Source organism: Falco punctatus (genome assembly GCF_963210335.1).
Source record: "Falco punctatus genome assembly, chromosome: 2".
Lineage (NCBI taxonomy): Eukaryota > Metazoa > Chordata > Aves > Falconiformes > Falconidae > Falco > Falco punctatus.
The window spans coordinates 73,782,160-73,808,373 of NC_137581.1; the positions used below are offsets into that span (position 1 = coordinate 73,782,160).

Sequence of the window (26,214 nt, forward strand, 5' to 3'; positions counted from 1 at the left end):
TTCTCTTTTTTTTTTTCTTTTCCTTTTTTTTTTTTTTTTACCTTATTTTCCCCTTCGTAATGGAGGGAAGAAAGGTTAGATTAGAAAACTTCAATTAAGCCTTTAAAAAGACCATCTGCTGAATGCTGACTGGGGTTTCATGTAAACAAAATGCCTGTGCTGGTTACAAACAAATGATCTTATCTATTGTATTGTGTTACAAATTAAAATTAGATTAAGCCACCTACATGGTACCGCCGCTGAATCTTAAATTTCTTATGGAAACTGAATGTTTGCTGCAAGTATTCATTCAGCCTGATGAGAGGCTCATTATTTTTGTACCAGCAGTACACACTGGGTATAGCATAATCAAAGCCTGGGGGTACGTATTAATTATCCTTTTGAATAGTGATGAAATTTTAAAAAGATCTCCTTTAGGCTCACATCATCAGCAGATGAAACAAAGCTTTGCACAGCTTGTGAGCAGTGGCTCACATGTGTTTTTACATCTGTTCAGGATATTTCAATTTGAAGCGCAACAAGCCAAGTCTGGGATTAAAGACCTGGAGAAAGAGGGGGAAAAAATCTGCAACAATAACCAGACTCCTCCCCTTCCTGTCTGCAGTGGAGAGGGAGAGCGCCTTCTCAGTAATAAAACCTGGCTCCATTTTGATTTTCCTTTTGGTGACAGTGGTAATATTATTTAGAAGAGGGGTATAATGCTCTGTGCCAGTATGCTGGCTGTGGGTGCTAGGACTAATTACCTGGTCACCTGTTCTTGCCCGCCCATTGTGGTATCCAAGGAGGTTCTAGTTTAGGCTGTCAGTACTAGAGGCTCTTGTGAGTTTACTTTTGTTCCCTTCTCTAGTATGTATTACAGCCATGTTAAAAAGAAGAAATGTTTGTACTCCCCTGGATTCTTGCAGATCCATGTTTGCCAGCTGGTGAAAAAGTGGGGGAATGGGCATGCCCTTTGTCAAGAGGGTTATGTCATCCTCTTTGAATGGTACCGAGCACACGCCATAATTGCTTTGCTGGAATGTAAAAGGATCGGTTCAAAATGCTTTTTAAAGCAATGTCAAAACTGCAAGCCACAAATCGCACAGGTTAAGTCCTACTGCTGTAATGAGTAAAAGCAAAAGTGGTCAGTCAGAGCAGGGATGTATCAGCTTTCAGTGGAAAAAGATTGTTGCAGTTCAGCGCTCAAAGGACTGGATTCTCAGGCAGCCTCTAAAACAAAAGTTAGAACTTTTAAAACAAAGTTAGAACTCCTCTGAAGTCTGCATGAGCTCTAGCTCGATAGCCACTCAAAGATCAAGATGATCATGTTTACAAGCCCATACACATATTGTGATTTGGTGGGTCTTCATTTCATTTTTTTTTCCACTGCCTCTCTTGAGCTAAAGGTAATAACCATTCAACCAAATTACAAAAAGAGAGGCAAGGGCAGGAAATGAATGGAATCAGTGCTGTTGACCAGATACGAACTTAGATCAGGTGGTTTTTAAAAGTTTATTCATTTTTACTTAGCAGAGCAGGCCAAATTCTATACTGACATGCTGCTTTCTAAAGATGCATCATGATTGTAGCCTAGAATGTCACCCAGAGCTCAATTTTATCAATGGTCTTGAGGTAAAGCAGTATAAATCTGCTAGCAAGTAACTTGTGGTTTACAGATCAGAATACATCCTTCAGATTTTGTTTTAAAAGTACACAGAGACACCACCAAAGATAAGCCATATAATCTATTTTAAAATCTTACTTCCTTGATCATCTACGGTGTTTTTGAAGCAGAATAATCTTGTGAAAGAATGTGATTTATAGTTCACTTAGTGGATTGAGGCTGGAAGAGTCATAGAAACATAGAATCACAGAATCATAGAATCTCCCTCTATGGGCCATTTTGAGATACCACAAGTATCTCCCTGTTGGTGTATGTTGTAAAACAAGTACGAAAGTAGGACCCAGGGAGGGATCCCACACTTGCCTGAACCTCTTTTCCCTATGGGTCATTTGTGTAGGTCCTGAGGCATAACCACACAAACAACAAGAAAGCACAATTTTGCTCACAAGTCATAGTGAAGGACATGAGCCCTTTTCCACTGATAGGGTAAAACTTAGGCAAAGTGAGTTCTGTTTAACTAAGGACTGATGGGAGAAGGCCCTAGGCTCTATTTTTCAGGCAACAAATGAATGCTGTAATTATTAAAAATTAATTACGCTAATGAGTTGAAGACTACACTCCAAGTTGTGTGGTTTTTGCAAACTAACAGCTGTTGTGGTTCTTTCTCTGCACTCAAGACTGCATGGCCTGTCATTTACTATTCCTTACAGAGTCCGGGGCACGGATCATAACAATATAAATATGGATATATGCTTAAAAAACGTGATTAAAAATAGTTACTGCTCATGGACAGTAGCCAATTTGCCAACATGAATAAAAGCAATGCTATTTTTAAAAATGCAGCATGACATATAACGGACAAGCCTGTAAAATTCAAATAATGAAACTTTTTCAGAGTTAGAAATGACTGAGTGTTAAAATATGCTTTCCTATAAAATCAAAAGTGACCAAAAGTTGGTGGGGTTTTTTATTTATTTAAAAAAAAAAAAAAAAAAAAAAAGGGCTTGCAGGCTGAGGCTTTGCATGCCAAGTTTCAGCCTAAAGCGAAATTTAACAGCTGAGTTACAAACCCCTAAAAATAGGGTTTTGTAATGGAAGTGCTGACACAACTTCATCTATCACAGTAAGAATGGCACAGTTATAATTAAAAGTACATAGTGTACTTTGTCTTTGACTAACATAAATAGCTGTCAGGAGAGCCTCCAGTACAGTTCTCCATGTTATTTTGATTCCAGCACAACAGAAGCAATTCCTTATTCCTGCATGCTGAGATAAATTATCTAAAATTATTGGATTTCTCCACAAATAGCATCCAAACACTCTCACAAGTTGATGTCAAGTGGCCCTAAGAGCTCCAGCTGTGGTAAGGGACACGGACCTCATCCTGATCCTGTCTTATGAGACCAAATTACTTGTTTTTCTGCTCCATTTGATTATGTGGATGATCAGTGTGTTTTCACTGAAACAGCAAGGTAATGCCCATGAAACAGACCAAGCCTTCAGCTTTGGGTGTCTGTAATTTGCTCAATATCACTGTGGCTTCTTGGTTTTGTGTTGACTTTTTTTTTTAATATACTTCATTGAAATGTGATATGTAATCAAACTTTTCCAGCAAGGCTTCTTCTTTCTGACTTTATCCAACCCTTCTCTTACATTTCTAGGAAAAAAAAGACCAGCTATATTTATATATTTAATAACACTCTTAGCTTTTATCTCATACATCATCTTGTTGGACTGGTTTTGCCCCCCCCCCCACCTCTTTTTGCTGTTGCATTCTTCTCCCTATGTATGTTTCTCTCCCTTTGCCCCCCTTTGCCCTCTTTTCTCTCTGTAGGGCTCCTTTTCCAGTCTGCCCTTTTCCCTCCATACTTTGCATCTGTGTCTGGCTTTTTCTAGTGGGCTTCATTTTGAGTATTTTTGCATATCCAGCTCACTGAAATCAATGAGTATTTTCGGTACTAAGTGCCAGACTCCTAACTTCTGTTTTCCTAAAGCACTTGAGTTTAAACTGAATAGTTGGAAAAAATTGCAAAAGTCAAGCACCTTGTTTTGCAGACACTTCCACACATGTGTAACTTTCTGTGAGCTATGTCTGTTATGGCTTGAGGCTGAGAGACTTGGTTTAAGGCATGGCTTTGCAAAATACAATTCAACTGGGTGTTTTGCAAACAAGGAGTCAAGGATTCTCTTGCCCTGGTGTAATAGTGCCTTGTGTAACTTGCGCGATGTGCTGCCACCTTCAAAGTTGGGCTTTAAAAGCGAATTCTGTCTAAAAAGAGGATTCCTCCCCTAGAATGTGCTCGCAGCACAGGGAAACTCCTCACACCTCTGCTGATGCAAACTGATGCAGAGGAACAACTCCTCTGGTTTCTCTTTCAGGACATTTCACTGATTTTACTGTTGCTGTAGCAATTTAACCAGAAGGAATGTTTCAGAGACAAATATGGGATACACATTGCTAACCATCAGGTGATAAAAGATAGAAAGCAGACAATAAGAAATATAATGAAATGGCTGATAGAAGAAACATGAAACAACATCCTTTTCCTAAGTAAAATATTCTGTAGCAAAGACAAGAGGAAAGTTTCATTTGTGAAAACCGCTTTTTTTTTTTTTTTTTAGTGAAAAACATAAAAAAACCCCAGAATTTTAGTGATGAAGTTGAAACCTAAGATTTAAACCATATTAGGTCTTTTTTTACATATGTTTGGTTTAGAAATCTAGGGAGGTTTTATGAAATTGTAGGATATTAAAAAAGTTGTAAAATTAGGATATTAGAGAATTAATTAATATTACTTAATTTACATTGCTTATTTTTCATTTGGAAGCTGGTAGAGGGGGGAAATTAAATGAAGGTTAACAAAGAGATGTGCTTTTATTGTTTATGGTGTAATGAAAAGACAATTATTTGTCTCGTTCTGTTTCCTCCTTAATTCTTTCTTTTAGTCCTAAGCCTGCTCATACAGGTCCCCTGGACAATGGTGAAACACGCGGTGTCCGAGGGCAGCCCCTCTTTCCAGGTGGCTTCGGCCGGCTCTTGATTTTCGGCCTCCTGCCTAACACAACTCACCCGAGGCACGGCGATATCCCAGCATAACACAAACCTTGTCATGTTTTATTGCTTAAATAACACAATAAGGAAATTAAAAGACTTGCTGGTTATGATTTTCATTGTTACGGCTTATGAAGTCTTGAAGAATTTCAGGAAATTGATTACCTGGGGGTGGGGGATTGGGGGTGGGGTTTGGTACCTACGGTTGAAAAAAAACCCCAAGAACAACAAAGGACCTCTGACTAGACGTCTTTTGATATTAATACAAAATATAAACCCTTGTCCACCCTCGCAGAGCGGGGCTCGGGCGGCCGTACGAGCGCTCCGGTACCGCCGGCGGCGGCGCGCACCGGGCCCCGGCCGGGCCGGATCGGCGTGGGCGGGATGCCCTCTACCGGGGGAACCGCCGGCGAGAGCCCCGCCGCGCCCGCCGCCCGGCCTGCGGAGCGCCCGGGGGCTTTACGCGCTTCGCCTACATTTTCTTTGCCTCAAAACACAAGGGCAGAGGAGAATGGACAAGACTAATTAATGGCGAAGTTCTTCCACGGGGCAGCAGCCGGGAAGGAAATCAATGGTGTGGCTTGCAGCTGCGCTGCTTCAGCGAGGGAGGGGGAGAAAAGCGCATCAGGCTCCTCTGCCCCCACCATCGCTCCTCGTGTTGCCTCAGCCTTGCCCGGTGTTGTCCCTGGCAGACCCTGCCGCAGTACAGCCCTGCTGCCTGGGGGTGGGAGTTTCACCCCCAGCCTCACAAGTGAGCTCCGGAGGCCGGCGCTGTGTTGGGCCTCATGAGCTTACTAACACCCTTGAGTCCCATCCCGCGGGGGGGACGGGCACGCACAAAGGCAAGGTGGGTTGCCACCCATGGTCAAAGGCAAGAAAGATGATGTCAGGAGAGCTGCACACTGGGGTGGTGCGGCCCACTCTGCCCTGCTGCCTGCAATGGGCCTGTGCCCACTCATGGCACCTCTTGTTCCCTTGCCCCTGCCCCAGCCAGAGTGGCTGGGAGGAGGGTGACGATGGACCTGGGGAGGGCAGAGGTTCTGGTCCAAAGCCCAGCCGGGCCGGGGGGAGGCTGGCCCAGGCATGCTGTGGCGAGGAGAGTGCCTCCTGCCTGCTGCAGAGGCAGGGACCCACGGCCTGCCTCCGGGCAGGACAGGGAGTGCACAGCAGCAAAAACAGGGAATTAAAAATGGGGGAAAGGCATGTGTTTTCCGTGGGGAAGCACCGCCTGCATGTGAGTGGGCCCACATTTTCTTCCCCTGCCCAGAGAGAGTCAACCCAGAGGAGCGCAGCAGTGCCAGAGGCTGCCTGGGCCGTGGCCACCCCACTGCGTGGCAGTGCCCCTTCCTTTCCACCACTGCCAAGTTTCACTGGCTGCATGAGAGGGCTGTTTTTAGCCATGTAAGCAAAAAAATTTGATCTTTGTGCAGAAACTCTCATCCAAAGTCAGCAGCCAGTGCAGCGCACCCTGCCAGCACACAACTGGGTGGGATGAGGCAGTTTCAGCCTTACCCCAGGATCTGATCACTTACAAAGGCTTCAATTAGATCCATCATGTTATTTGAATGGTTATTTTGTGACTTAATTCCCCCTGCTTTTTCGCAGTGGTAATTAAATGAGCCAGGGAAAAAAAAGAGACAGATTAATTGATTGAACTGATTCCAGGAGAAACCATTACTCCCCTTCCTCTTCTGCTCTATACGGTGTTTAAACAACTCTGAAATAGAGCTGGGTGAATCCAGCCAACATATTTCTGTGAGCGTTGCTTTGATTTTCAAATGAATTGTCTTCATCTGCTTTTATCCCCCTATTGCCTTGGCTTTACATGAACATTTGTACAATCTAGTTTGCTCATCAAAAGAAAAAAAAAAGAAGCTAGCGTGTTTCAATACAATGGAAAATTAATTTCTTTTCTGTGAGCTCAAGAGTTATGTAGTGACAGGACAAAAGTAGTGTCACGTAACAGACCAATAATCACTAATGACATTGTTCAGTTATGCCACAGTGCAAATGAATAATACTTTGTCATGGATCGAACAAAATTTATGAAAATTACTTAAAGGAACTGCCAAAATCATAAACTATAGAAACTCTGCGTACAGAAAAAGAGGTGAAGTGCACCAAATACTGAAGTTATTGCCAATTATTCACTCTTTTATTGAAAAGATTATGAATATTTTTCTTTTAAATTGCATTCAGTTAATGTACATTTCTAAGTGTGATGGCAGCAAGTATAGAGCATATTAGTCAAATCGGTGTTTAGGGAATATGAATAATGTGCATTAATCATAAAAGTCCCTTGATAGTAACAAATATACTTACAGATCTTTAAAAGTATTTTGAAAGAAAGGAAGGAAGCAAGAAAAATCACACAGAAGTACACTTTTAAGATAATTTTACAAAACAATCAGTAACTTTAAGGAAATGCAATTTTTCATCTGGATTTAATCTATAGCTTCATAAAATATCTCCTTGTTGAACAATTATTCAGAGAGAGGCTAAATAAATATAGTGCTAAAAATCATAATAAATGTTTCCAGAAAATGTGAAAAGCAGGCAAAAAAGTCATTTAGTTACCTTGTCTCCATTTATAAGAAAGATTACTATTTTAGCTTTTAAGTTTGCGTGCTACTTTTCTTTTTCATGAATTGCTTTATACAGCACTATCAGATTATATAAGGTTACAGAACAGCTGAATGTTTTCAAAGGTATATTTTGAATTTTTTTAACAAGCAGAACTGGTGTTTAGAACAATGCACTTTTCCAAATCACGCATCCTTGATTTAATTTTCAGTACTGGGATTCCTGTTTCATCCTGGATGACTGTTCATTTCAGGAACGTGCTATGGATCCTCTTCCCTCCCAGACTGATCTACATGTTTGGAGAAAGCATTGTGATTTTAAATCTCCTAAGAAGAATGCAAAAGTCAAATTAGAATGGTAAAGAAAAAAAAAAAAGGGAGCAAGGAGGCAGTTTCTCGCTGTGTTCTTGCACTCAGGTTGTAGCTGAGTATATTCACAGTATATACAAACACCTCAGTTTTACAAATAACTGTATCCCTTTAGATATTATCTAGAAAACAGGACATAAAATTGGCTTTATTATACAGTAAGCAGATTACATATACAGATTTCTGTAAAAAGTGACCAGAGAGTTACATAAAATCAATACAAAGCTGTGCTGGAGGAGAGTTGGGGAGGTGGGGTGTTGAATTTAAGTCTGACGTGAATTTCATATGTAAGTCAAAGGAGGTGTTATCTTATTTTATGAGAAAGGGTTTTGCTGCATTATCATCTTGGGCATGGTTCTTTGAGAATGATGCAGCCAAAAAAAGCAAAGTCCAAGAGGAGAGTCTTAGAAAATTTGAGGAAATAAAAAAGGTTTCTGATTTGTACTAAATATGTGTTAATTTTTATTTATTTATTTTTACATTTCTCTCCATAAGCAGGTTAACTAAGAGTGGGGATTTTTCTGAAATAAAATAGACCTAGGAGATGGGGATTTAATCCATCTCCCTCTCCCCAGACAATAAAATCTCCAAAGCTTTCACCAATGGCCACCGTTGCCCAACTGCCTGGCCTTATCGATGGGCCTCAAGTGAGAAGGCAGCATAGCAGGAGAAACTCTGCATGGGAGATAAGCATCTTTCTTCTGCACCTGCACAGGTGGCCTGAATACAGGCAGATAAATGTTACTTGCAAAATGTATGCATAAAAGAAGGAGAAAAAGAAGCCTAATATAGATAGAGAATTAAAATGTGTTGTTTGGAAGTAGCTGGTAACTTGTGGCTAGCTGTGTATATACAAGCTTATAAAGTTCTTATTACTCAAAAACGCCTGATTGCATCTTACTGGCTAGTACAGTTTTTCAGCCAAGAAGTGGGGAAGAAATGCCTGCTGGCAGAGCACAACTAAATATATTGGAGAAAATACTTGTTATTTCAGGTGCACAGGTTCCCAGTAGAAAATAAGTTTAATTAATTAATTTATTTTTCTAATTTGTGAAAATATGCCTAGAGTGACCTCTAGGCACATGTGCAAAAGCCATAAAACCAGATTCATTCATTAACCAGCTGACACAATGTCAACCAAGGATAGTCAAATAAACAAATAACATGTGAGTAAAACTCAGACTAATCCCATGCAGCTCTCCATAGGAAAGCCTTTGAGAGTGAGCACACATGGCAGTGTGCCTTGGACTCCTTGCTCACCACCTTTTTTGGGTGACAGAGAGAATGGAGTCTGAGTCATGGTGATGAACAGCTTCATTTTTTAATGTTCATGTCATTCAATTAAATACCATAAATGTACCATTTTTTTCCTCTCTTTATTTAAAAAAATATGTTAAATGTGAAATAGGAACCAGTTACAAAAAAAGAGTGCGTAAAGCATTTGGACCCCTGGGGTTGAGCAGAGAACTGAAAATCAGTATTTCTGGCTTCTTCTCCTCCATGGCCACCACCTGCCACTCTCCTGCTCTATGATCATGGAGAAGATACTCAGCTTTAGTGGTTAGATGCATAAACTTTATCACATGGGGCTCATCAGTTCTCAGTAATTCCGTGTTTTTGTCTTTTGCCAAACTGTGCTCTTTGAGCTTCTGTCATTGCTACAGGATGCTATAAACAGTGAAATTAGCTGAGGAAAAAGCAGATGCACCTCAGTAATGGTGTTACAGAAGTAATGGAAGGAGTCCAGCCTCTCCTTGAAACACTGAGGAGCATCAGACTCTTGTGGATAGAGGACAGCAGTGCTGAGACATCAGTGCTTTCTTTACACCTTTCCCAGCACTTCCACATGCTTGTAGTGACTTTGCTGTTGCCAACACCTTAAAGGCCCCTGAAGAAAGTACCTATCAGGACCTGAAATGCCATCATCATGCTCACTCACTGTGGTGCTGCAAGCAGCTCCAGCTTTCCTCTCACAAGATCTTTGTTATGCATTATGAAATAATGTGTTATGGTTTACAGGACATATAACAAATTTTTGAAAATTTATATTTCAGCTGTTTGACAGGCAAGTTTTTCCATAGTAATAAAAACAGGTTTGTGTCCAAACATCCCTTATAACTCCCTATTTATAATCATGTGGGGGAAAAAAATCCTACTTCTTCATATTTGAGTTCTAACAGATGAGATTCTGTTCAGACTGGAGCAGAGTGGCTGTGATGGACACAGAACAGGGCAAAGTATATCTGGTTTTCAACCTGGGAGGAAATCTTCCCCCTACCCTGCCCCCCTTCAAAAATGTTTTCAAGAAAAGATCAGACACAGGTTTTTAATGCCTGGGGAAAAACAAAACATGACCCACAATAGATTTAGGCAGTTCCATTTTTGCTTGCTATTTTTAAAAGCATACATGTTATTTAAAAATAATTAGCTTGAGCCAATTTATGTGCAATGTATATATTGCACATACGTCTAGAGGAAACCAGAAACAGGGTTGTATAATCATAACCTTACTGCACTGAAGGCCTGGCATAATTACTGTTTTGAGAGAGAAAGCCAAAGAGATTTTATCTGTAATATTTATTTCACCCATGTAAATATATCAAAACAAAACAAAAATAAACTTGTAATGTGCAGAGCTTAACCCAGTTTATATAAGATGCATTTCACTCCTTTTTAGTATTATTGTTATAATTTAAAAAATTATTTTTATTATGATAACAATAACAACAAAAATAACAATAATACTAATAATATTAATTTCCCACATATTCATGTGCAGTAAAGTATTTAAGCTGGCAAAATGGAAGGCTGTTTTTTCAGCAGCTGTGAATTTCATCTGTTGCTCATGAAAAAAATCGCATCTTCAAATATGCACATGCATTATTCCCCTGATTTTGTCTTTGCATGGCAAGTGAGGCTTTGTGGGGCAAAAGTGGGGTTTAGTGTGCAAATGCAAGCATTTGCATCTGCATAGTCTTCAGGCCCTTTAAAAGGTAATTAGCCAGTATAATAAGGCTGCTGTGTATGTGTAATATCATCATATTTAATGAATCATAGGACTGAATGTGAGAAAGAAAGTCAATTGAGTTGAGATGTCCCAGAGGCTTCGCTGGAGCTTGGACTGGCACATGACTGATGCCTTTCTCTACCCTTGGATTCAACACCAAGGCCAACTTTACTTGCAAAGAAAAGATCCAGTTAAATATAAACCAGATGAACCCTGCTAAAATAATACAATTGAGAAAATCAATGCTTTAGGATTTTCTCAAAAGCATTTTAAGAAACTCACTGAAAGGGAACAGTGCATTTCTAGTGAGTACCAGTTAGGGACTTTAACATGCTCCTCTGTATCTCGGTGACCTTGCAGGAGGTGGGAGAGACTTTCCCCACAGAGCACACGACTTCATTTTGCAGCACATTGTAAACACACTTTTCATAGTAATGTCTTGTTTGGTTTTGGTTTTTTTTCATAAATTATGTATTAGTAATTTGTGCATCACATGCTGGCAAGCGGAATCACAGTATATTGCACACAATACTAATGTGAGACAGAAACCTCAGCATATTCTAGCTCTTTTCTCATATCTTGTTAGCATCTGTTTGTGGTAGGCTGGGATGATGAGGTGCTAATATGATACAGCGAAGGAAGTGTAATCCATGAACATTTTTGTGTCACATTTGTGTAATATATTACACTAATCTGACCAGACTTTCATGTGCTCTTACCCAAGGAATGCCATTCCAGCCTCCTCCCTTCCCCCATCAATGCCTTTGAAGGTTTGTGAATGATTTCCTGTACACAGGCTGTGTAAGAATGTGCACACATTCTTTCCCTGGTTGAGGAAGGAGTGCTTTTTATGCCCGTTTGCTCTCAGTGTAGCAATGTTCATGAACAAATTGCACTAAAGAGGGAAGCATGTTCAATTACATTCTTCTTTCTCGGCTTGGAGGTAAATGAAGTAGAAGGTGCACTTTCTCCAGTAAGCATCAGATCCATTCAGAGCACTTCATGCAGTGTCTGTGGGCAATTTTTTAGCAAAACTTTTATGAGGCAGCAGTCTGCAGGTTGCACAGCCATAACTAGCATGTCTGAATTGGCAGCCACTGTTTCTGAGAGGTACCATCAACAAGTGGCATCTTGCAGACTGGTTCTGATTTTCACCTTGTTACTCGTCCTTAGACAATTTTCCGGGTCTATTTTTCCTGTCCATGGTTAGTTTTGCCCAAAACTGTTGGTTCTTCAGGTGAAGCTGTCTCTTCCTATGTATTTCTGTAGGTTTAGCACATTGGTATCCAACTCCCAACTGGAACTTCTCAGTACTGCAGTAGAAATAAATGTGGTAGTAAAGTATACTCATATATATGTATTAAAAAAAAAAAAAAGAGCAGCATTATAATTATAATATACAATGCTTCATTTTGCTGATATGACTCAGGAAGAGAAATCCCATCAAAGATCTGGATGAAAGATATGAAATTAGAAAGTCATAATGGTTTTGGCAAGCCACTGTTTATTTCTCTTGTTTTGTGGATATTCGGTATAAGTTAGTATTTGTAAGGAATAGTGAAGAAAAGATACACACACACACACACACACAAAGATACACACACACACACACTCTCTCTCTCTCTCTCTCTCTCTCTCTCTCTCTTTCTCTCCTTCTTTTAGGTATTCATCTTAAACTAGAATGCTCTGATGCCCATCATATGATGTAACTCTTTAGCTGGGTCATCCTGCTGTAACTTCCCAAGGGTGGCATGTGATGCAAGATCACAGCTTAACCATCCCTGTGGTAGACAATGCAACAAAGTCTCATTCTACTACAGTAAGATCAGTTTTGTTGGCTGGTATTTTGCATTTTTACCTATTAGAGAGGCTAGGGCTTCAGGAAACAGCAGCCCAACACTCCTGGCACTGGGAGGGAAGACTATTCCTGTTGGAAAAGCAAGGAGGAAAGCAGAGTGCATGGTCTAATAAATTAGATGGTGCCTGTAACATTTCATAGCACCAAAATGCAATCTTCCGCTATCTCAAGCTGTTGGCATAATTTACCTTGTACTAAAGAACATTTCCTGAGCAACTCCCAAACAACAGCTACAGAAGGCAATTGGAGGACCTACCTAACCCAAGATGATTAGCAGACTTCTGCTTTGGACTGCAAGTAGCGCTAATAATTCCTTTCCTGGTAGTTACTACTTAGTTTGATTTCTTGTGTTTCCATTTTACCAGATATAGCAGGACCAAACTTGACTCTAGATGACATTATTCACTGCAAAGTATAGGTGGATTTAAAAATAATTCCCTTTCAGTTGTGAGTCAAAACTGGATACTATCATACTGGAACAGCTCAGGGAATATTTATCTAGAATAGCACAGCGTGGCAGCATATGGTTGCCCTATTAGCATCTTACAGTGCCAGCTTGCCTGAGTGTACGTACACCACTGTGTTCAGTATAATAAGACATCAGATGAAGTCTCAGAGGTTATGCCTGAAGCATGCACCTATAATGCCTCTCAACTACTGGTCCATGAAACATACTCTGAACCATCCACAATTTTAGGTTAGCATGACACCCAGCTGCACATGAACTTCTCCTGAGCCTTGGTGAGGTTTTGTTCAGTTTTTGTTTTGTTTTACCAGGGAAAAAAACCCACAAGCATGCAAGGTGAAAAAGAGACACAATGTTTTTCTTGTCCTCAACAGTGACCAGAAAAGTGCCATATAGCACTTTTGTCCAGCGCTTCAGTGCAGCCAGTGGGAACTGGAGCAGACATGCAATGCAAAGGCAATTCATACTCATGTCTTCCCTAAGCAAGCAAGCTGTACATTGTATTATTTTGGTGTCATGAAACATAATATCGGTGAATTAATCTCAGCAGAAGAACGACCAAGACCCCAAGTAAAGTGTGTGTGGATAATGTTAATGTAAAAAAGACAAGTCAGTGTGTACTACAGGACATTAGCTTGTTACTACAATATAGAAAAATAATGTATTCATATTTCACGTACTGACTTCCTATTGATGTGATGAGGTTTTGAGCACAGCTAGTCTACTGAATGTCCTGGTAAAGCAAAGATCAATAAAATTAAAATAAAGAATGTATAAATTGTAAAACAGAAAAAAAAAAGTAATAGACAGAAGCTTTCAGAGTCCCATGAGTTGGTTTTAAAAATTTTCTTGTCTAAGAGCTACTCTTTTCCTTATGTCATTCGCTGACAACTTTTTGCTTTTTATCTCATTTTAATGAAAAGATAGCATTTGAGAGCATCTCAGAATCCAGCATCTCAGCCTCTGCCTTTGTTGTTTAAATTACAAAAAGAAGAAGAAGAAAAGCCAAAACCAAAATCCAAAGCCTTTAAAGAGAACCTTGTCAATGGTTTTTGGGCCTTCTTTTTAGGATTCAGAGCTTCTTTAAACTGCCATTAAAATCAGGAAAGTTGATCATCCCCTCCAACAAAAAGCCATTGGACCAGTACTCCAGTGCAATAACAGAAAACAATACTTTATCTAATGCTATTTGTTGTGAAGTGGAGGCTTAACAATGATAGGAAAAAGTGCTACTCCCAGACTTTCTCTGAGCTAGAGTGTATCTCTTTTCTCCACGCTCATCTTGCAGAAGATTTGAAAGCAGCAGGGTTCCTGAGAGAGGTCAAGTCCTGGGCTATTGAGACTATGAGGATCTCATGACTTCTCAGCAGGCCCTCTCCAGGCTATGTGCCACATGCAAAAGGGAGAGATGAGGACAAGACTGTGGTGTTGAAAGATGCTGAAGTATCATGTTGAGTTGGCAAGGAATTGCTGAGGAGGGAGAGGTGCTTATCTTTCAGATGCCAAAGAGATGTTATCATGGCTGCCCAGCTGAGTATTGTAGCAGGGCTGAAAAGCTTGGAAGAGGTTAATTCAATATTTATAAATGCTTTGGAAGGAGCATATTGTTTCTTTTGCAAGGTTTCTACTAAAGATAGTGAATATCATTACATGTTTAAGTGTTTAAACACTCTGGTAGGTCACTGTCCGCTTAATTATTTACAGGGGAGGATGGGGCTGTGTGGGTGAAACAACAAACAACCCAAAAAACACAACATGTTGGAAAACACTGCATTTTCCATGTTGACTTTGGACTACATATGTTTGCAATCTCAGTTTGTTACTTTGAGTCTTGTGTCAATAATGTTAATCTACAAAAGGAAATGTTTTATGCAGTGTCTCCTTTCTTAATATTTGGTCCTAAAAGATACACTTGATGTGATAAGAAGTGGAAAAAGCTTTTTTCAGATCTCAGGAGAAAATCAAACCCCTTCTGGTCATTTAAAAATTTGAAAATACGTACTTTCATGATTAACAAATACAAGTGCATACAGAACAGATCACAGAATCACAGTGTGGTCAGGGTTAGAAGGACCTCTGGAGAAAGCAGGTTCATCTACGGCAGGTTGCACAGAGTTGTGTCAACATGGGTTTTGAATGTATCCAGAGAAGGAGACTCCACACCCTTTCTGGGCAGCCTGTTCCAGTGCTCTGTCATCCTCAAGGTAAAGAAATTTTTCCTCATATTCTGAAGGAATTACATGTGTTTCATTTTGTGCCCGTTGCCCCTTGTCCTGTTGCTGGATACTACTGAAAAGGGCCTAGCTCCACCCTCTTGACACTCACCCTTAAGATATCTGTAGCCATTGATAACATCCCCTCTCAGTCTTTTTTCCAGGCTAAACAGGCCCAGCTCTCTCAACCTTTCCTCATAAGGGAGATGCCCCCAGTCCCCTCATTATCTTTGTAGCCCTCCGCTGGACCCTCCCCAGTAGTTCCCTGTCTCTCTTGCACTGGGGAGCCCAGCACTGGACCCAGCACTCCAGATGTGGCCTCACCAGGACAGAGCAGAGGGGCAGGATCAACCTCCCTCAACCTGCTGGCCACAGTCCTCCTAATGCACCCCAGGATCCCACTGGCCTTCTTGGCCACCAGGGCACACTGCTGGCTCATGGGCAACTTGCTATCCATACAATTCTTATAATTCTTATAAAAGGTTATTACACTGATTAATTCAATAATTTTATTTCGCATTAGCGTAATTATTTGCTGGGGCCTTAATAACGAGAATTTGGGGTAGCGGTTGACCAAATTTCTGTATTACTATCTGGGTTTCCTAAGTATCACTGTTCGATGACAGGAAATGTAGTAGAAGTAGTTTATTATACCTACAAGCTCTTTCCCATTAACAAGGCCTCTTTTAAAGACTAGGCATGTGCCAATATAGTCACTATGCAAAACATATAGTCAGTCCTGTCTGCTGGGAGACGACAGTTTGGGGTACGCTTTTGTATCATCTGTGAAGTTAGAGCATACTTTAGGAAAGAATCCTCTGAAAGTTATAAAATTATGGGTTTATTGGCCATGCTAGCTGTCAAAAAAGGGTAAGAGATTTGTTTAAACGATCAAACATATAGTAATTAGTATAACATGCAGGAAGTTTTCAAGTTCTATAAATATGTGTAAGACATAGGAAATTGGTCTTTGGGTGCTGATTCTATGATAGTGCAGTCCAGATAACTGATTTTGTGTGGTAAATGAAATATAGTATAAACAGATTAGATTGTAACATATGCAGTCTTCATTGGTATAGATTTGTATCTGCTTGAACAGCTATTGATAGAGAAGCATCATTTATAGGAAACCTCATAAGTAAGATTCAAAGATGAAGAGTTCAAATAAGACATCATCACATTTTCCCTTAGAAGAATGAAGGTAGGATAAAATTAAATTATATTAGAATATATATAATATATTATCTATTTATAAAGTACATAGACAACTGCAAGCAAAATGACACACATATTTATGTAAATATATATATGTGTCTAGATTCTTGGAAATTACATCGGTACTTGTGAACAGAAAAAATAGTCTCTTCTGATACCCCAGTTAAAGTAATATCATCTTTACTTCTTCCTTCTGCATTGTTTTTTCTCTTTTAATTTGCCTTATTTTTATTTAGGTAAATGTCTTAACTGAGGAAATCTCTTTGCTAGTCTTCAAATTAAGAGCAAACTTCCTTCTCAACACACTTGGTTAAAGGAACTGTTGGTCGTAACTAAGCTACTCACCTCCATTAGAGAAAAACGTACCTGTCCCAGATGTCTCTATAAATATATAATGCATACAATATTTCTTCACAGGCAACTTAAAGTTTTGAGGACAGTATCTAGTGTCTAACCAGATGCACTTTGTGCTCATTCTTTCATTTCTCTGACCATCACTAAACATTTTACTTTACTCATTTTCGTAAGGATTCCGTTCACAGGCAGCTTCAAAAGCTTGTACTAGTCTTCCTGTTGTATAGGATGCAAGGGGATCCGTCATCTCAGCCAGCATCCCTGCCATGAGCCATTTATTGCAACAAAAGGAGCTGTGTTAACGACATGGCTCATCATCAGTCAGTCCTGGTGCTGAAGATGTCAGATCCACTGCTGGAGAACAAGGATAATTTGGACTTTGCTTTTTGAAATGGAAAGATGGCAGGGGCTGTGAACAAAGTCACCTGTAAATTGGTTGATGATTTTCTGGTTTTTTCCACAGTAAATCCCAACTCTGAACCTCTTTTTTTTTCCTTTAATTGCTTCTTTTAATTTTTTTTTTCCCCTTTGGAAGGCATCTTAAGTTTAATCAACCTGGACTTTTTACTCTCACATTTTATATTTAAAGGAATTTACAAATTTAAATTCCTTTTCTAGTGTGAATTTTTTTTTCCTGATCCTGTAATTGAAAGGGCCAAGCAATCTATAGAAACTGGAAAAATTGTTGTAGAAGTTTCCAGAAAATGAAAAGCCTGACTAGCACTGACATATATCTTAAAATTTTGGTCTCACTTTTGAGAAGTTTAACACTAATGTTGGTGTGAATGCAGCTGCATGTTCTGATATGAGAACGTAATTTTAAACCAGTAGTTAGGCTGGGAAGAATTGTACAAGCCTTTCAAAGGCTTTTGCTGGGTTTTTTTCTTCCTGAGTTTTTGTAAAAAGTTTGATTACTGGTATATAAGTTTGTCATTATATCTTGTGTTACTGCACTATTTCTGATTTTTTTTTCTCCTTAAATATACTACTAAGCAAAATTGAAACTTTTCTGTCACCGAGGATTTCAGCATGATATGTAGCTCTTTGCATTGAACTGTGGAGGGATAATATTTCTGGATATAAAGAGCTGATGTACAGTAAGACCCCAGATTTATGGTAACCATTTCTGAGCTAGGTAAATAAGCCACCAGCTTGCAGGCACATGCATGACTCATTTAACTGCAAGTAGTGTTTACTTGTTCTTACTTTAAACACATGCTTAAAATTAAGCAGGATCATAAGTGTTGAAGAGTCAGGGCCTCCACAGATAAAAGGAAAAGTGAGAACTCCAAGTTATTTGCATTCACCTAAAGCATTCAATATGGAGTCTCATGAAAATTGGACTAAAAAAATAGTTCAGTTTGGTTTGAATATACATACTCTTCTGTGGTTTGAAGAATATTCAGAGGAGCTTGGTAAACAGTTAAGTAGCAAGTATCAAACTAGGTTAAGGTGTCTAGTGAGGTACCACAGGGATCTCTGTTAGGTTTTATTTATTTAAGTGTCATTAAGAACTAGAAGAAGGATTCTGTTAGTGAGGCATATAAAATGAATGTTAATGACCACAATTTAATTAAATTCACAGTTAATACTAAATTGGAAAGAAGTTACAAACAATAGAGAAATAATAAAGAGGGAGATAAGCATCTGGACAGGGCAAAATAAACTGAGGATCAGTTTGAGAAAACTGGTACAAGTGGGGAATAATATTGTAATGCAAAAGGCAGATGTTCCAGAGGAGGAAGAAACAAATAATGCAGAGAGACTTAGAAATGACTGTGAATAGCAAAAAGCTTCAAAACTTTTTTTCTTGCTATGTCTGTCTTCAGAAAGTATTATGACATGAGGCTGTTTTCCATGCTTATTTTGTGCACTGCCTTATGATATTTTGTTCCTATATTGAAGCATTTTTTATTGAAAAGTTATTGATTGATTAATTTAATGGATTACAAGATGAAAGATCACTGTCTCAGAATGCTGGGAGAAACAAGAATTAGATGTGCAAGTAGCTACCTGAGACCACAAACACCTGAAGACAGAATAGGTTTTATTTTGCACAGTAAAGAGCATCTTATCTGTTGGTAAAAAGATAGAAGTAAAAAAAAAAATCTGGTGTGGATTTCTTTATATGGTGGGAAAATGTGTGTTGGGGTAGGGTGGGGGACTATGAAGCACTGCTTGGACTTTTTAAAACCGTAGTTTTTGAAACTTGGAATGATTCTACCTTACTGAGACATATTATCATATATACATATATATATATATAAAAACCAAAAGCAAAAAACAAACAAAACCAAAACAAACCCTACCAAACCAACCAAAAAAAACCCCAACCAACCAAAACCCAAAACAAACCCCAAAGTTTATTGCCAGCAGCAATTTCCTTGTCAGAGGACAAACCCTTGTAAGCAAGCCATACCTTTTTTGACTGTGACTCCTAAATTTCTGTGACACAAATTGTTTCTACACATAAAATGCCAGTGATGCCAGTGAGGAGTCTTCAGTAGCTGATTTATGTAGTTCTATACTCTCGTAGGAGACAAGGTTTTCTACATTTCATTATTTTTTCTTTCTTAGTCAACTGTGTGTTCTACAGCACTTGTAGCTTCATTGCTGTCTTGGAATATGCAGAGGTACACCTTGCAAAATTAGAAAGCTCTGGCAGAGGTGTGCCTGGTGTCCTTGTTATGTAGCTTTGGGGAACAGAACAGTGCAGATTTCAACATGAAAGTTAAAAGGGGAACTCATTTGTTATTTTCTGCATCTTACTGATGTCCATTCCTTCCATAGGCCCCTCTGATTTATCATCCTAAAGCTACAGAATGGCTGTAGTTGATGTTCTGTCAAAAGCTGCAAGCAGAATAACTAACAGCTGTGCATGGACTGTGTTGAAAAAACTCCACATCGTATGATTTTACTTGTTCCTTTCTAGTTGAAGTTGGAAATGGTACTAACAGATGCAGTTTAGTAGTGTCTGCAATTTATGAGTTTTTTGCCTCAAACATAACGAGTCCAAAAGAGTATTTGAATTGATGGTTAATACAAGATGGTTAAACCACAGCTTATGAACTGAAATACATCTAACGTTATCTAATTAGCTCTGTATTTACTGCCTAACATACTCTTTTATTTTCTTTCTCCATTTGCTTCTCAAACTTGTAACTCTCGGTCTGGTTTCCTTCTCCTTCGTCCAAAAGTAAGGGTGCAAACACAGGTTCTAAAATGAGGTAAATTGAAAAATGATTGAAAATACTAGCTGTGAAAAGACCACAACTTTTTCTCACTGGAGGCTCCTGAGATACCAAAGTTCTCTGCATTTGAAGAAGCACAGTTTAACTGGGTGCTATCTCACAGCAAAGTCTGAGGAGGATTTTCAGAGGGCAGTCTTCCTCTGCTGAAGGCCCCTGAAGGTGCCAATCAAGCCTGTGTCCTAAAAGCACACCAAAAGCACTTGGATAGGAGAAAAAGCTCATCACAGATCAGAGTGGCCATAGCAGGAGATGATTTGAGCACAGTCATTGTACAGTAAGGTGATAGCTAGAAAATATTTCACCAGGATGCAGGAGGCCCACGTTCAATTTTTGCCTGTCTGAAGGATTCAAAAGTCAACATCTCCATTTTTCCTAGGAGTGCCCTGTTTATGCATTTTATCCAATGACACATAAATACTCCTTTATATCAAGAAATCACAGAATAAAATACAAAGGAAAAGCTTTTGATGTTTAGGCTGGAGTCCAAGATTTCCTTTTGCTTCTTTCTTTCTCTGCCTGCCCCCCACCTCCATTGCCCTTCACCCTGCTCCACCTCATCTACCAGCATTATAAGACATCCAATTCTGCATGTGTTGATTTAAGTGCTTTGTTGTCCAATTTGTCTTCAATATTTCATTCTGGGAGCTGAATAAACTTGCAAAACTTGGTGATGGGGTTCCTAGGTCCCTGTTTTGAATGTATCTGTCCCTACAGGGAAGCAAATAGCACCTGTCTGAGAAAAAGTGGTAAAGCTGTGTTGTGAGTGGGCTGATATGAAATGCATAGATAAAACTATGCAAAACATAACAAAAGATCTTCTGTTTACATTTTCAGAGCACTAAACGCAGGTATTGTCTTGGAAAGATCATTATTAGAAGGATAATAGCCAGCTGTAGTCACACACCATAGTGAGTCATTAAAATTGAGAGGAATAGAAAACAATCTGAATTAGCAAGACCATGCCTACAGCTACTGCTTTAGGTTTCAGGTTTTTTAACTTCTTTCTCTTCTGATGTCTATGATAAATGACAAAAAAATGCATTCCTGTTTTTTCCTCATTATTCCTCTCCTTTCCTTTCCCTGGCCCAAGGACCTCCCCCAAGGTACAGTCTGTAGCTCACAGGTATTTATTCTTTTTTTATGAACGTTTGTCTTGACTTTAGCTGGAGAGAGATATTTTTCTTCAGTAAGGTATAATTAAGTAATCAGGGGCAAGAGCAGCTTGTCCTTAATAGGCTGATTAAGACCTGTTAAAGTCAGCTTTGCGTGTTTACTATGCATATTAAGGCCTTATCTGCTGTAGAAGTTTGGACTGCTGTAATGAAATCAAGAAAAAGTGTGTTCATCCTAGGGTAACAATCCACTAGGACTTGTACCAGTTTAACTATTTCAGAAGGAAACCACACACCCACTGCCACATCTGTACTGATGTGAATGCAGACCAGGCATACATAAAATGTGCTATCATCATGCCAGGAAAAGTTCAGTGGGCTTGATAAATATGCAAGAAGGATAAATTCAACAAAAAAATAATTTCCAAATATTTAAAAAGATTTGCTGAAGGTATTTTTTTTTTAACTTAAAGGAGTAACGTTCTAAATAATTCTTGATACTCATACAAAAAGGTTGGTTGTGATTTCCCATAGTTGTGATTCTGTTTTAACTTCCTGAAAGGCTTCTTATGAAAAGTAAAACTGAGATGCCTGAAATTATTTTTTTTTATGCAACTTTATAAAGAAGGAGTTATTTATGTGTTTCTTGATTCTAAAGCACTTTAAAAATTTGTTCTTTCTCATGAGCCTTTAGGTGCCATATTCAATCAACCCTCTGCCACCAACTTATGTCAGGCATGGCAGACTGAGCAAACAAGTTGTGTGTCACTTAAAAGTAAGCCCATTTGCAGGAAAAATGGGGCCAGTTCCAACTGCTCATCTGAGTTAGTGAGATTTTCACTGATAACAGTCCCATCTTCTCTTTCAACCAGAACATTGGGCTGCAGGTGGTTTTACATTCAGCTATGAGTAGTTCATCCTGCTCAGACCTTGTATTTAAAAAGTGTATTGGGATCCTTAGACAAAAGAAAACCTGTAGGTACAGGGCACTGACTCCCAGCACAGGCAATATGAAATGTCAGTGCCAGGAGGAGCAGGACGCAAGAGGAGCAGGATGTGATGATGCATTGTAGGGATACACAGATACCGTGTCCAAGGACATGGTGCAGGTGTGCCTGAGATGGATTTAACTCACCACTGCCCTAACCAACAGTACTATACCTGTGTTTATGTGGGTTTTGTCAGCTGAGGCTTAAAAAACACTCCGGAGAGCCCTGTAGCATCTATGCTGACCTCCTTTCCATTACAATTCAACAGCTATTCATAGTGGGATAACTTGCTTAAAGTTAGCTTAGATATCAAAGTTGCTGCTTTGTATTCTGGTATTCTTGGATTTGGGTTTCAGATTTACAGAAGGGACCTTCTGCAGGCAGTGGGCTGCCAGTGGCTTTGTTGGTAAGAGGGTGTGGGGCTGCAGAGTAATTCCCATACTCTGAATTTCTTTTGCAAGAACAACAGTCATACCTCCTTCTGGAAAAATCTGTGCTATATTGAACCATCTTACCAGGTTTCTCTTGTGGGATTTCCCATGAATTCTTTTTGCAGGAGCAAAAAAGGTAAAGTTAATGGCATTTAACATTAGTAAGGAGCTGCAGAAGGTTATCTGTTTTGCCTAGAAGGCACTGCTGGAGACAGCTGGTGAGGTAGATTCCCTTTACTTCCCCATCATTTTTGTTCTGTCTCTGATTATATAGACAAACAGCATTATCAGTAGCTTCTCAGTCCGTAGTTGTCCCAGAGTCCTTGCTCAGAAGTGTTTCCCAAAGTAGAGTGGATTTCACGACAAATTCATCGCAGATTCCTTATCAGTGAGTTTCTGGGGCCTAAGAGGGATGGCCCATACTTCCCACCTTCTCGTTCTTCCTTCTACCCATCTAAAGCACTGAGACTCATATCTGTACAGTCCCCAGGGGAATGATAGCACACAAAGTGGTGCATGGCCCTCTCACAGAGCTACTGAACTTTGAATGAAACCTGTCTCTAAAAATGACCATTTAGTACAAACTTCATGATAAACAACAAATACACAAACAGGAGTAGGTATAAAACTTGAGTCAGTCCTTTAGATTTTACTTGAAGCTCCACATTAAAAAAGGTTGAAATAAAAGGACTTCAATGGAATTTTTCATGCCTCAATTTAAACCATTGTTTTTCAAAGGAAATGTAACTTGAAATAACCATGTATTTCTTACTAAGTGGAAGCAAGTGTTATGCAAACAAAGAGTCATGTGTGAAAGTAATTCTTATCTTGCTGCCTGGACTGGTTGGGGGATAAAATACAATAAATCCAAGTCAGGTCCAAATAGAAAATGGAACTCAAAGCTCTGAAGCACATGGAGCAGGGACTGAAAATGCTGTAAATCAAGGGAAGTCAATTGACTGCAGTAGGAAACGTGCTCTCTTTGTGCACACCTGTAGGTCAGGACTAGCAAATGCACTATTAAAAGCAATATCCCTACTTAATTTTTAAGGACTGTTTACAGATCAAAGTGCACTCATTATAAATATGGATGTCATGTTTAAATAGCCCCTGCTTTACTGCCATATAAAGTACTCTTAAAATATTTCCTTTTTACTGTGAAGTAAAACATTCTTGGCACCACCAGTCCTCCCCTGCTCTAAATATTACTCTTACTAGCAAATGGTAGATATATAAAAGAGCATATTTAAATGGACATCATCTCAAGTGGACATCAGGAAAAGTCCAAGCTACGTCATCCATAGGACTCAGGAAAAGTTTTGGTTGTTTAGGACAGCTTCTGAGCCTGCTACAGTAAGGGAGTAATACTGCATTCTGTAGATGCTCCCTTGGATTTAACAAGGGTTTATGAGAGAACTACTGAATGATATGAGCAAAAAAAGCCCAAACCAATTCTCACTAGCTCACAGGTGCATCTTTCCTGTGCTTGAGGTCAGTGTCCCCATTTTACTGAAACCAGGATGTGCACCTGCTGTCTCCTTATGCTCTCGACCCCTCTACCGTGTCCTTAGCCATCTTTTTTCTAAATGCCTGCCCACTCTCTCCACTGCAGGCTGCACAGCTTTCTTTTCATTTAAATGCAAAGATACCACCATGGGCAAAGGAGCTCTTGAGCCATAAATCAATAGAGACTGGGAATGTGTTTCACAAAAGTACATTTATTAATTTTGTCCTTTTTATGCTTTTTTTAGAAGATATTAGATAGAATGGTTCTTTGATCTGATTTACCATGACATTCTCAGTTTCTTGTGGTTTTCCTCATCTGTCCAACCCTCACTGAAGCGGTGTACAGCCTACCTTAACAAGTCCAACTCTGTTTTTTGTTATGCTGTATCACCAGGGTTTGCTTTTAAACAACCTAGTCCTGAGACAAAAACAACAGTAGTTGAAAAGCAATAGCAAAATTCTTTCTGCCCTGTTGTTCCAGGTGGTGTCTCTTCTCCAGAAAATGTACTTCAAAAAGATGGGCTTTGCAGTGTGTTTTGAAAGTGGATGCATTCAGATCAGGATGAACTAAGGCAGGAAACAGATTCCTCAGTAGGGCCCTTTGGTGAAATCATTTTGCCTTTTGTCAGTGGACAGTACAGCATGGTGCTGTAGCTTAAACATCACAGCTTGGAAGAAGTACTGAGGACTTCCTAGTGCTTTCTCAATTTCCAGGTAAAAAATGTTGAATTTCTGATGGGCTATCAACACTTTCAAAAAGGACTACTGAAGTCATCCTATTCAGAGAGGATATTTGCTGTGCATGCTTTCCTAATATTGAAAAGCTCAGAACTTTTATTCTTCAGTCTCTGGGTTTAGCAGTGCTATCTTTAGTCTGCAATGTTTCAGATTACTAGTGTAGATACTATTCTATGCATTTTGGAATTTCTGTGCTACTTCTTACCTTCTCAATACACCAGAGGCAGTGATCTGCACTGACATCAATACGCTGGAGAGTTTGATAGACTTGACAACAGTTACTCTCTAGCATAAGTGTAAATCAGGAAAAATGTGACTGGAGTCAATGCAACTGTGCATGTTTAAACACAACATGACATGAACAGACAGCAGGCTGACCTACAAGTTGTTTCTACCAGTGTAAAGTATAATACCCTTTTGTTATGCCTAATTTGAACTTGTGCCTTTTGTTTGTATTAGTTACTCTGTGGTGCTATGAGTGTAATAGTACCTCTCTTGCCACTTGTAATAAGCACAGTGGGAATTTCTTTTTGTACAACATGAAATTACAAAAGCAGCCAAGCAGAGTTTAGTCAAACTTAAAAAGCAAATAATTAAGTATGAGTAAGTCTACATATAATAGTAGCAATCAGCACAGGTTGTTACCAGTTCAGAATTAGGGGGTTTGTAAATAGAAAGGCTTCCACGTCATATTTATAATGCAAAGAGAAATCAACATCCTTTAGTCTTATAAAACAGCTTGGAAAAAAAGGCACTAGGAAAGGTGTGGTCTTTACCTCAGGTTTAATCCCTAGAGGGCCAAAATGTCTTCAGTTCACATCAGTTTCAGTTAGAGTTTATAGAGGTGCACTCAGTGTCCCATGGAGCCTGCCCCTCACACCTGCTTGGGGTTACTTTCATCCTCTTAAGCATGGATGTCCAAATTTCATATCCTAAAAACCTATTTTTATTTCCTGCCAGGTGCTATGGGGCCAAACAGATATAGACATATTGCTATAGCGCTGCTCCAATTGACCAGACCAAACCCAGATCTGCACCTTCTCCCACCTACAACATGATATAGGATCAGGACTATTGCTGACTGGCCAGTGTTGCCCAAGCCAGAAAAATATCCTTACAGACTGAGTCCTGGCCCCGAGCCATCTGTTGACTAGTTTGGCACAAGGCTATTCCAAATCTCCTCCCTGTGTTCTTCCTACCTCAAGGATCTGCATGGTTAGACTCCAACCTCCTTTCCACAACTACCTTTTTTACAATACTGGCACTGTTTCTGCTAGTGACAACCCCTTCCTAAAAAATGAGCTTCTTCCTGTAAGTTATTCTGAAACATTCTGTAATACTAATCCAGCGCAGCCTCATCAACCCTTTGAAACCTTTGCTAAGAACTGCATGTCTCTTATTTGCCTCTTTTTTCTTGCCAGTGGATGGGCTTTCTGTGTGTTTTCCTTCGTTTCAACTGAGATGATGT

General features: G+C 39.4%; 1 protein-coding gene across 1 annotated transcript in view; it reads right to left on the reverse strand.

Moving 5' to 3' along the window:
* Positions 1 to 26,214, reverse strand: part of CRLF2 (cytokine receptor like factor 2) — a 95,425-nt gene continuing 69,211 nt past the window's right edge. Inside the window, exon 8 of the mRNA XM_080375353.1 lies at positions 1 to 26,214. This exon is cut by the window's right edge and continues 39,361 nt beyond it. The gene's annotated coding sequence lies outside the window, so the exon portion shown is untranslated.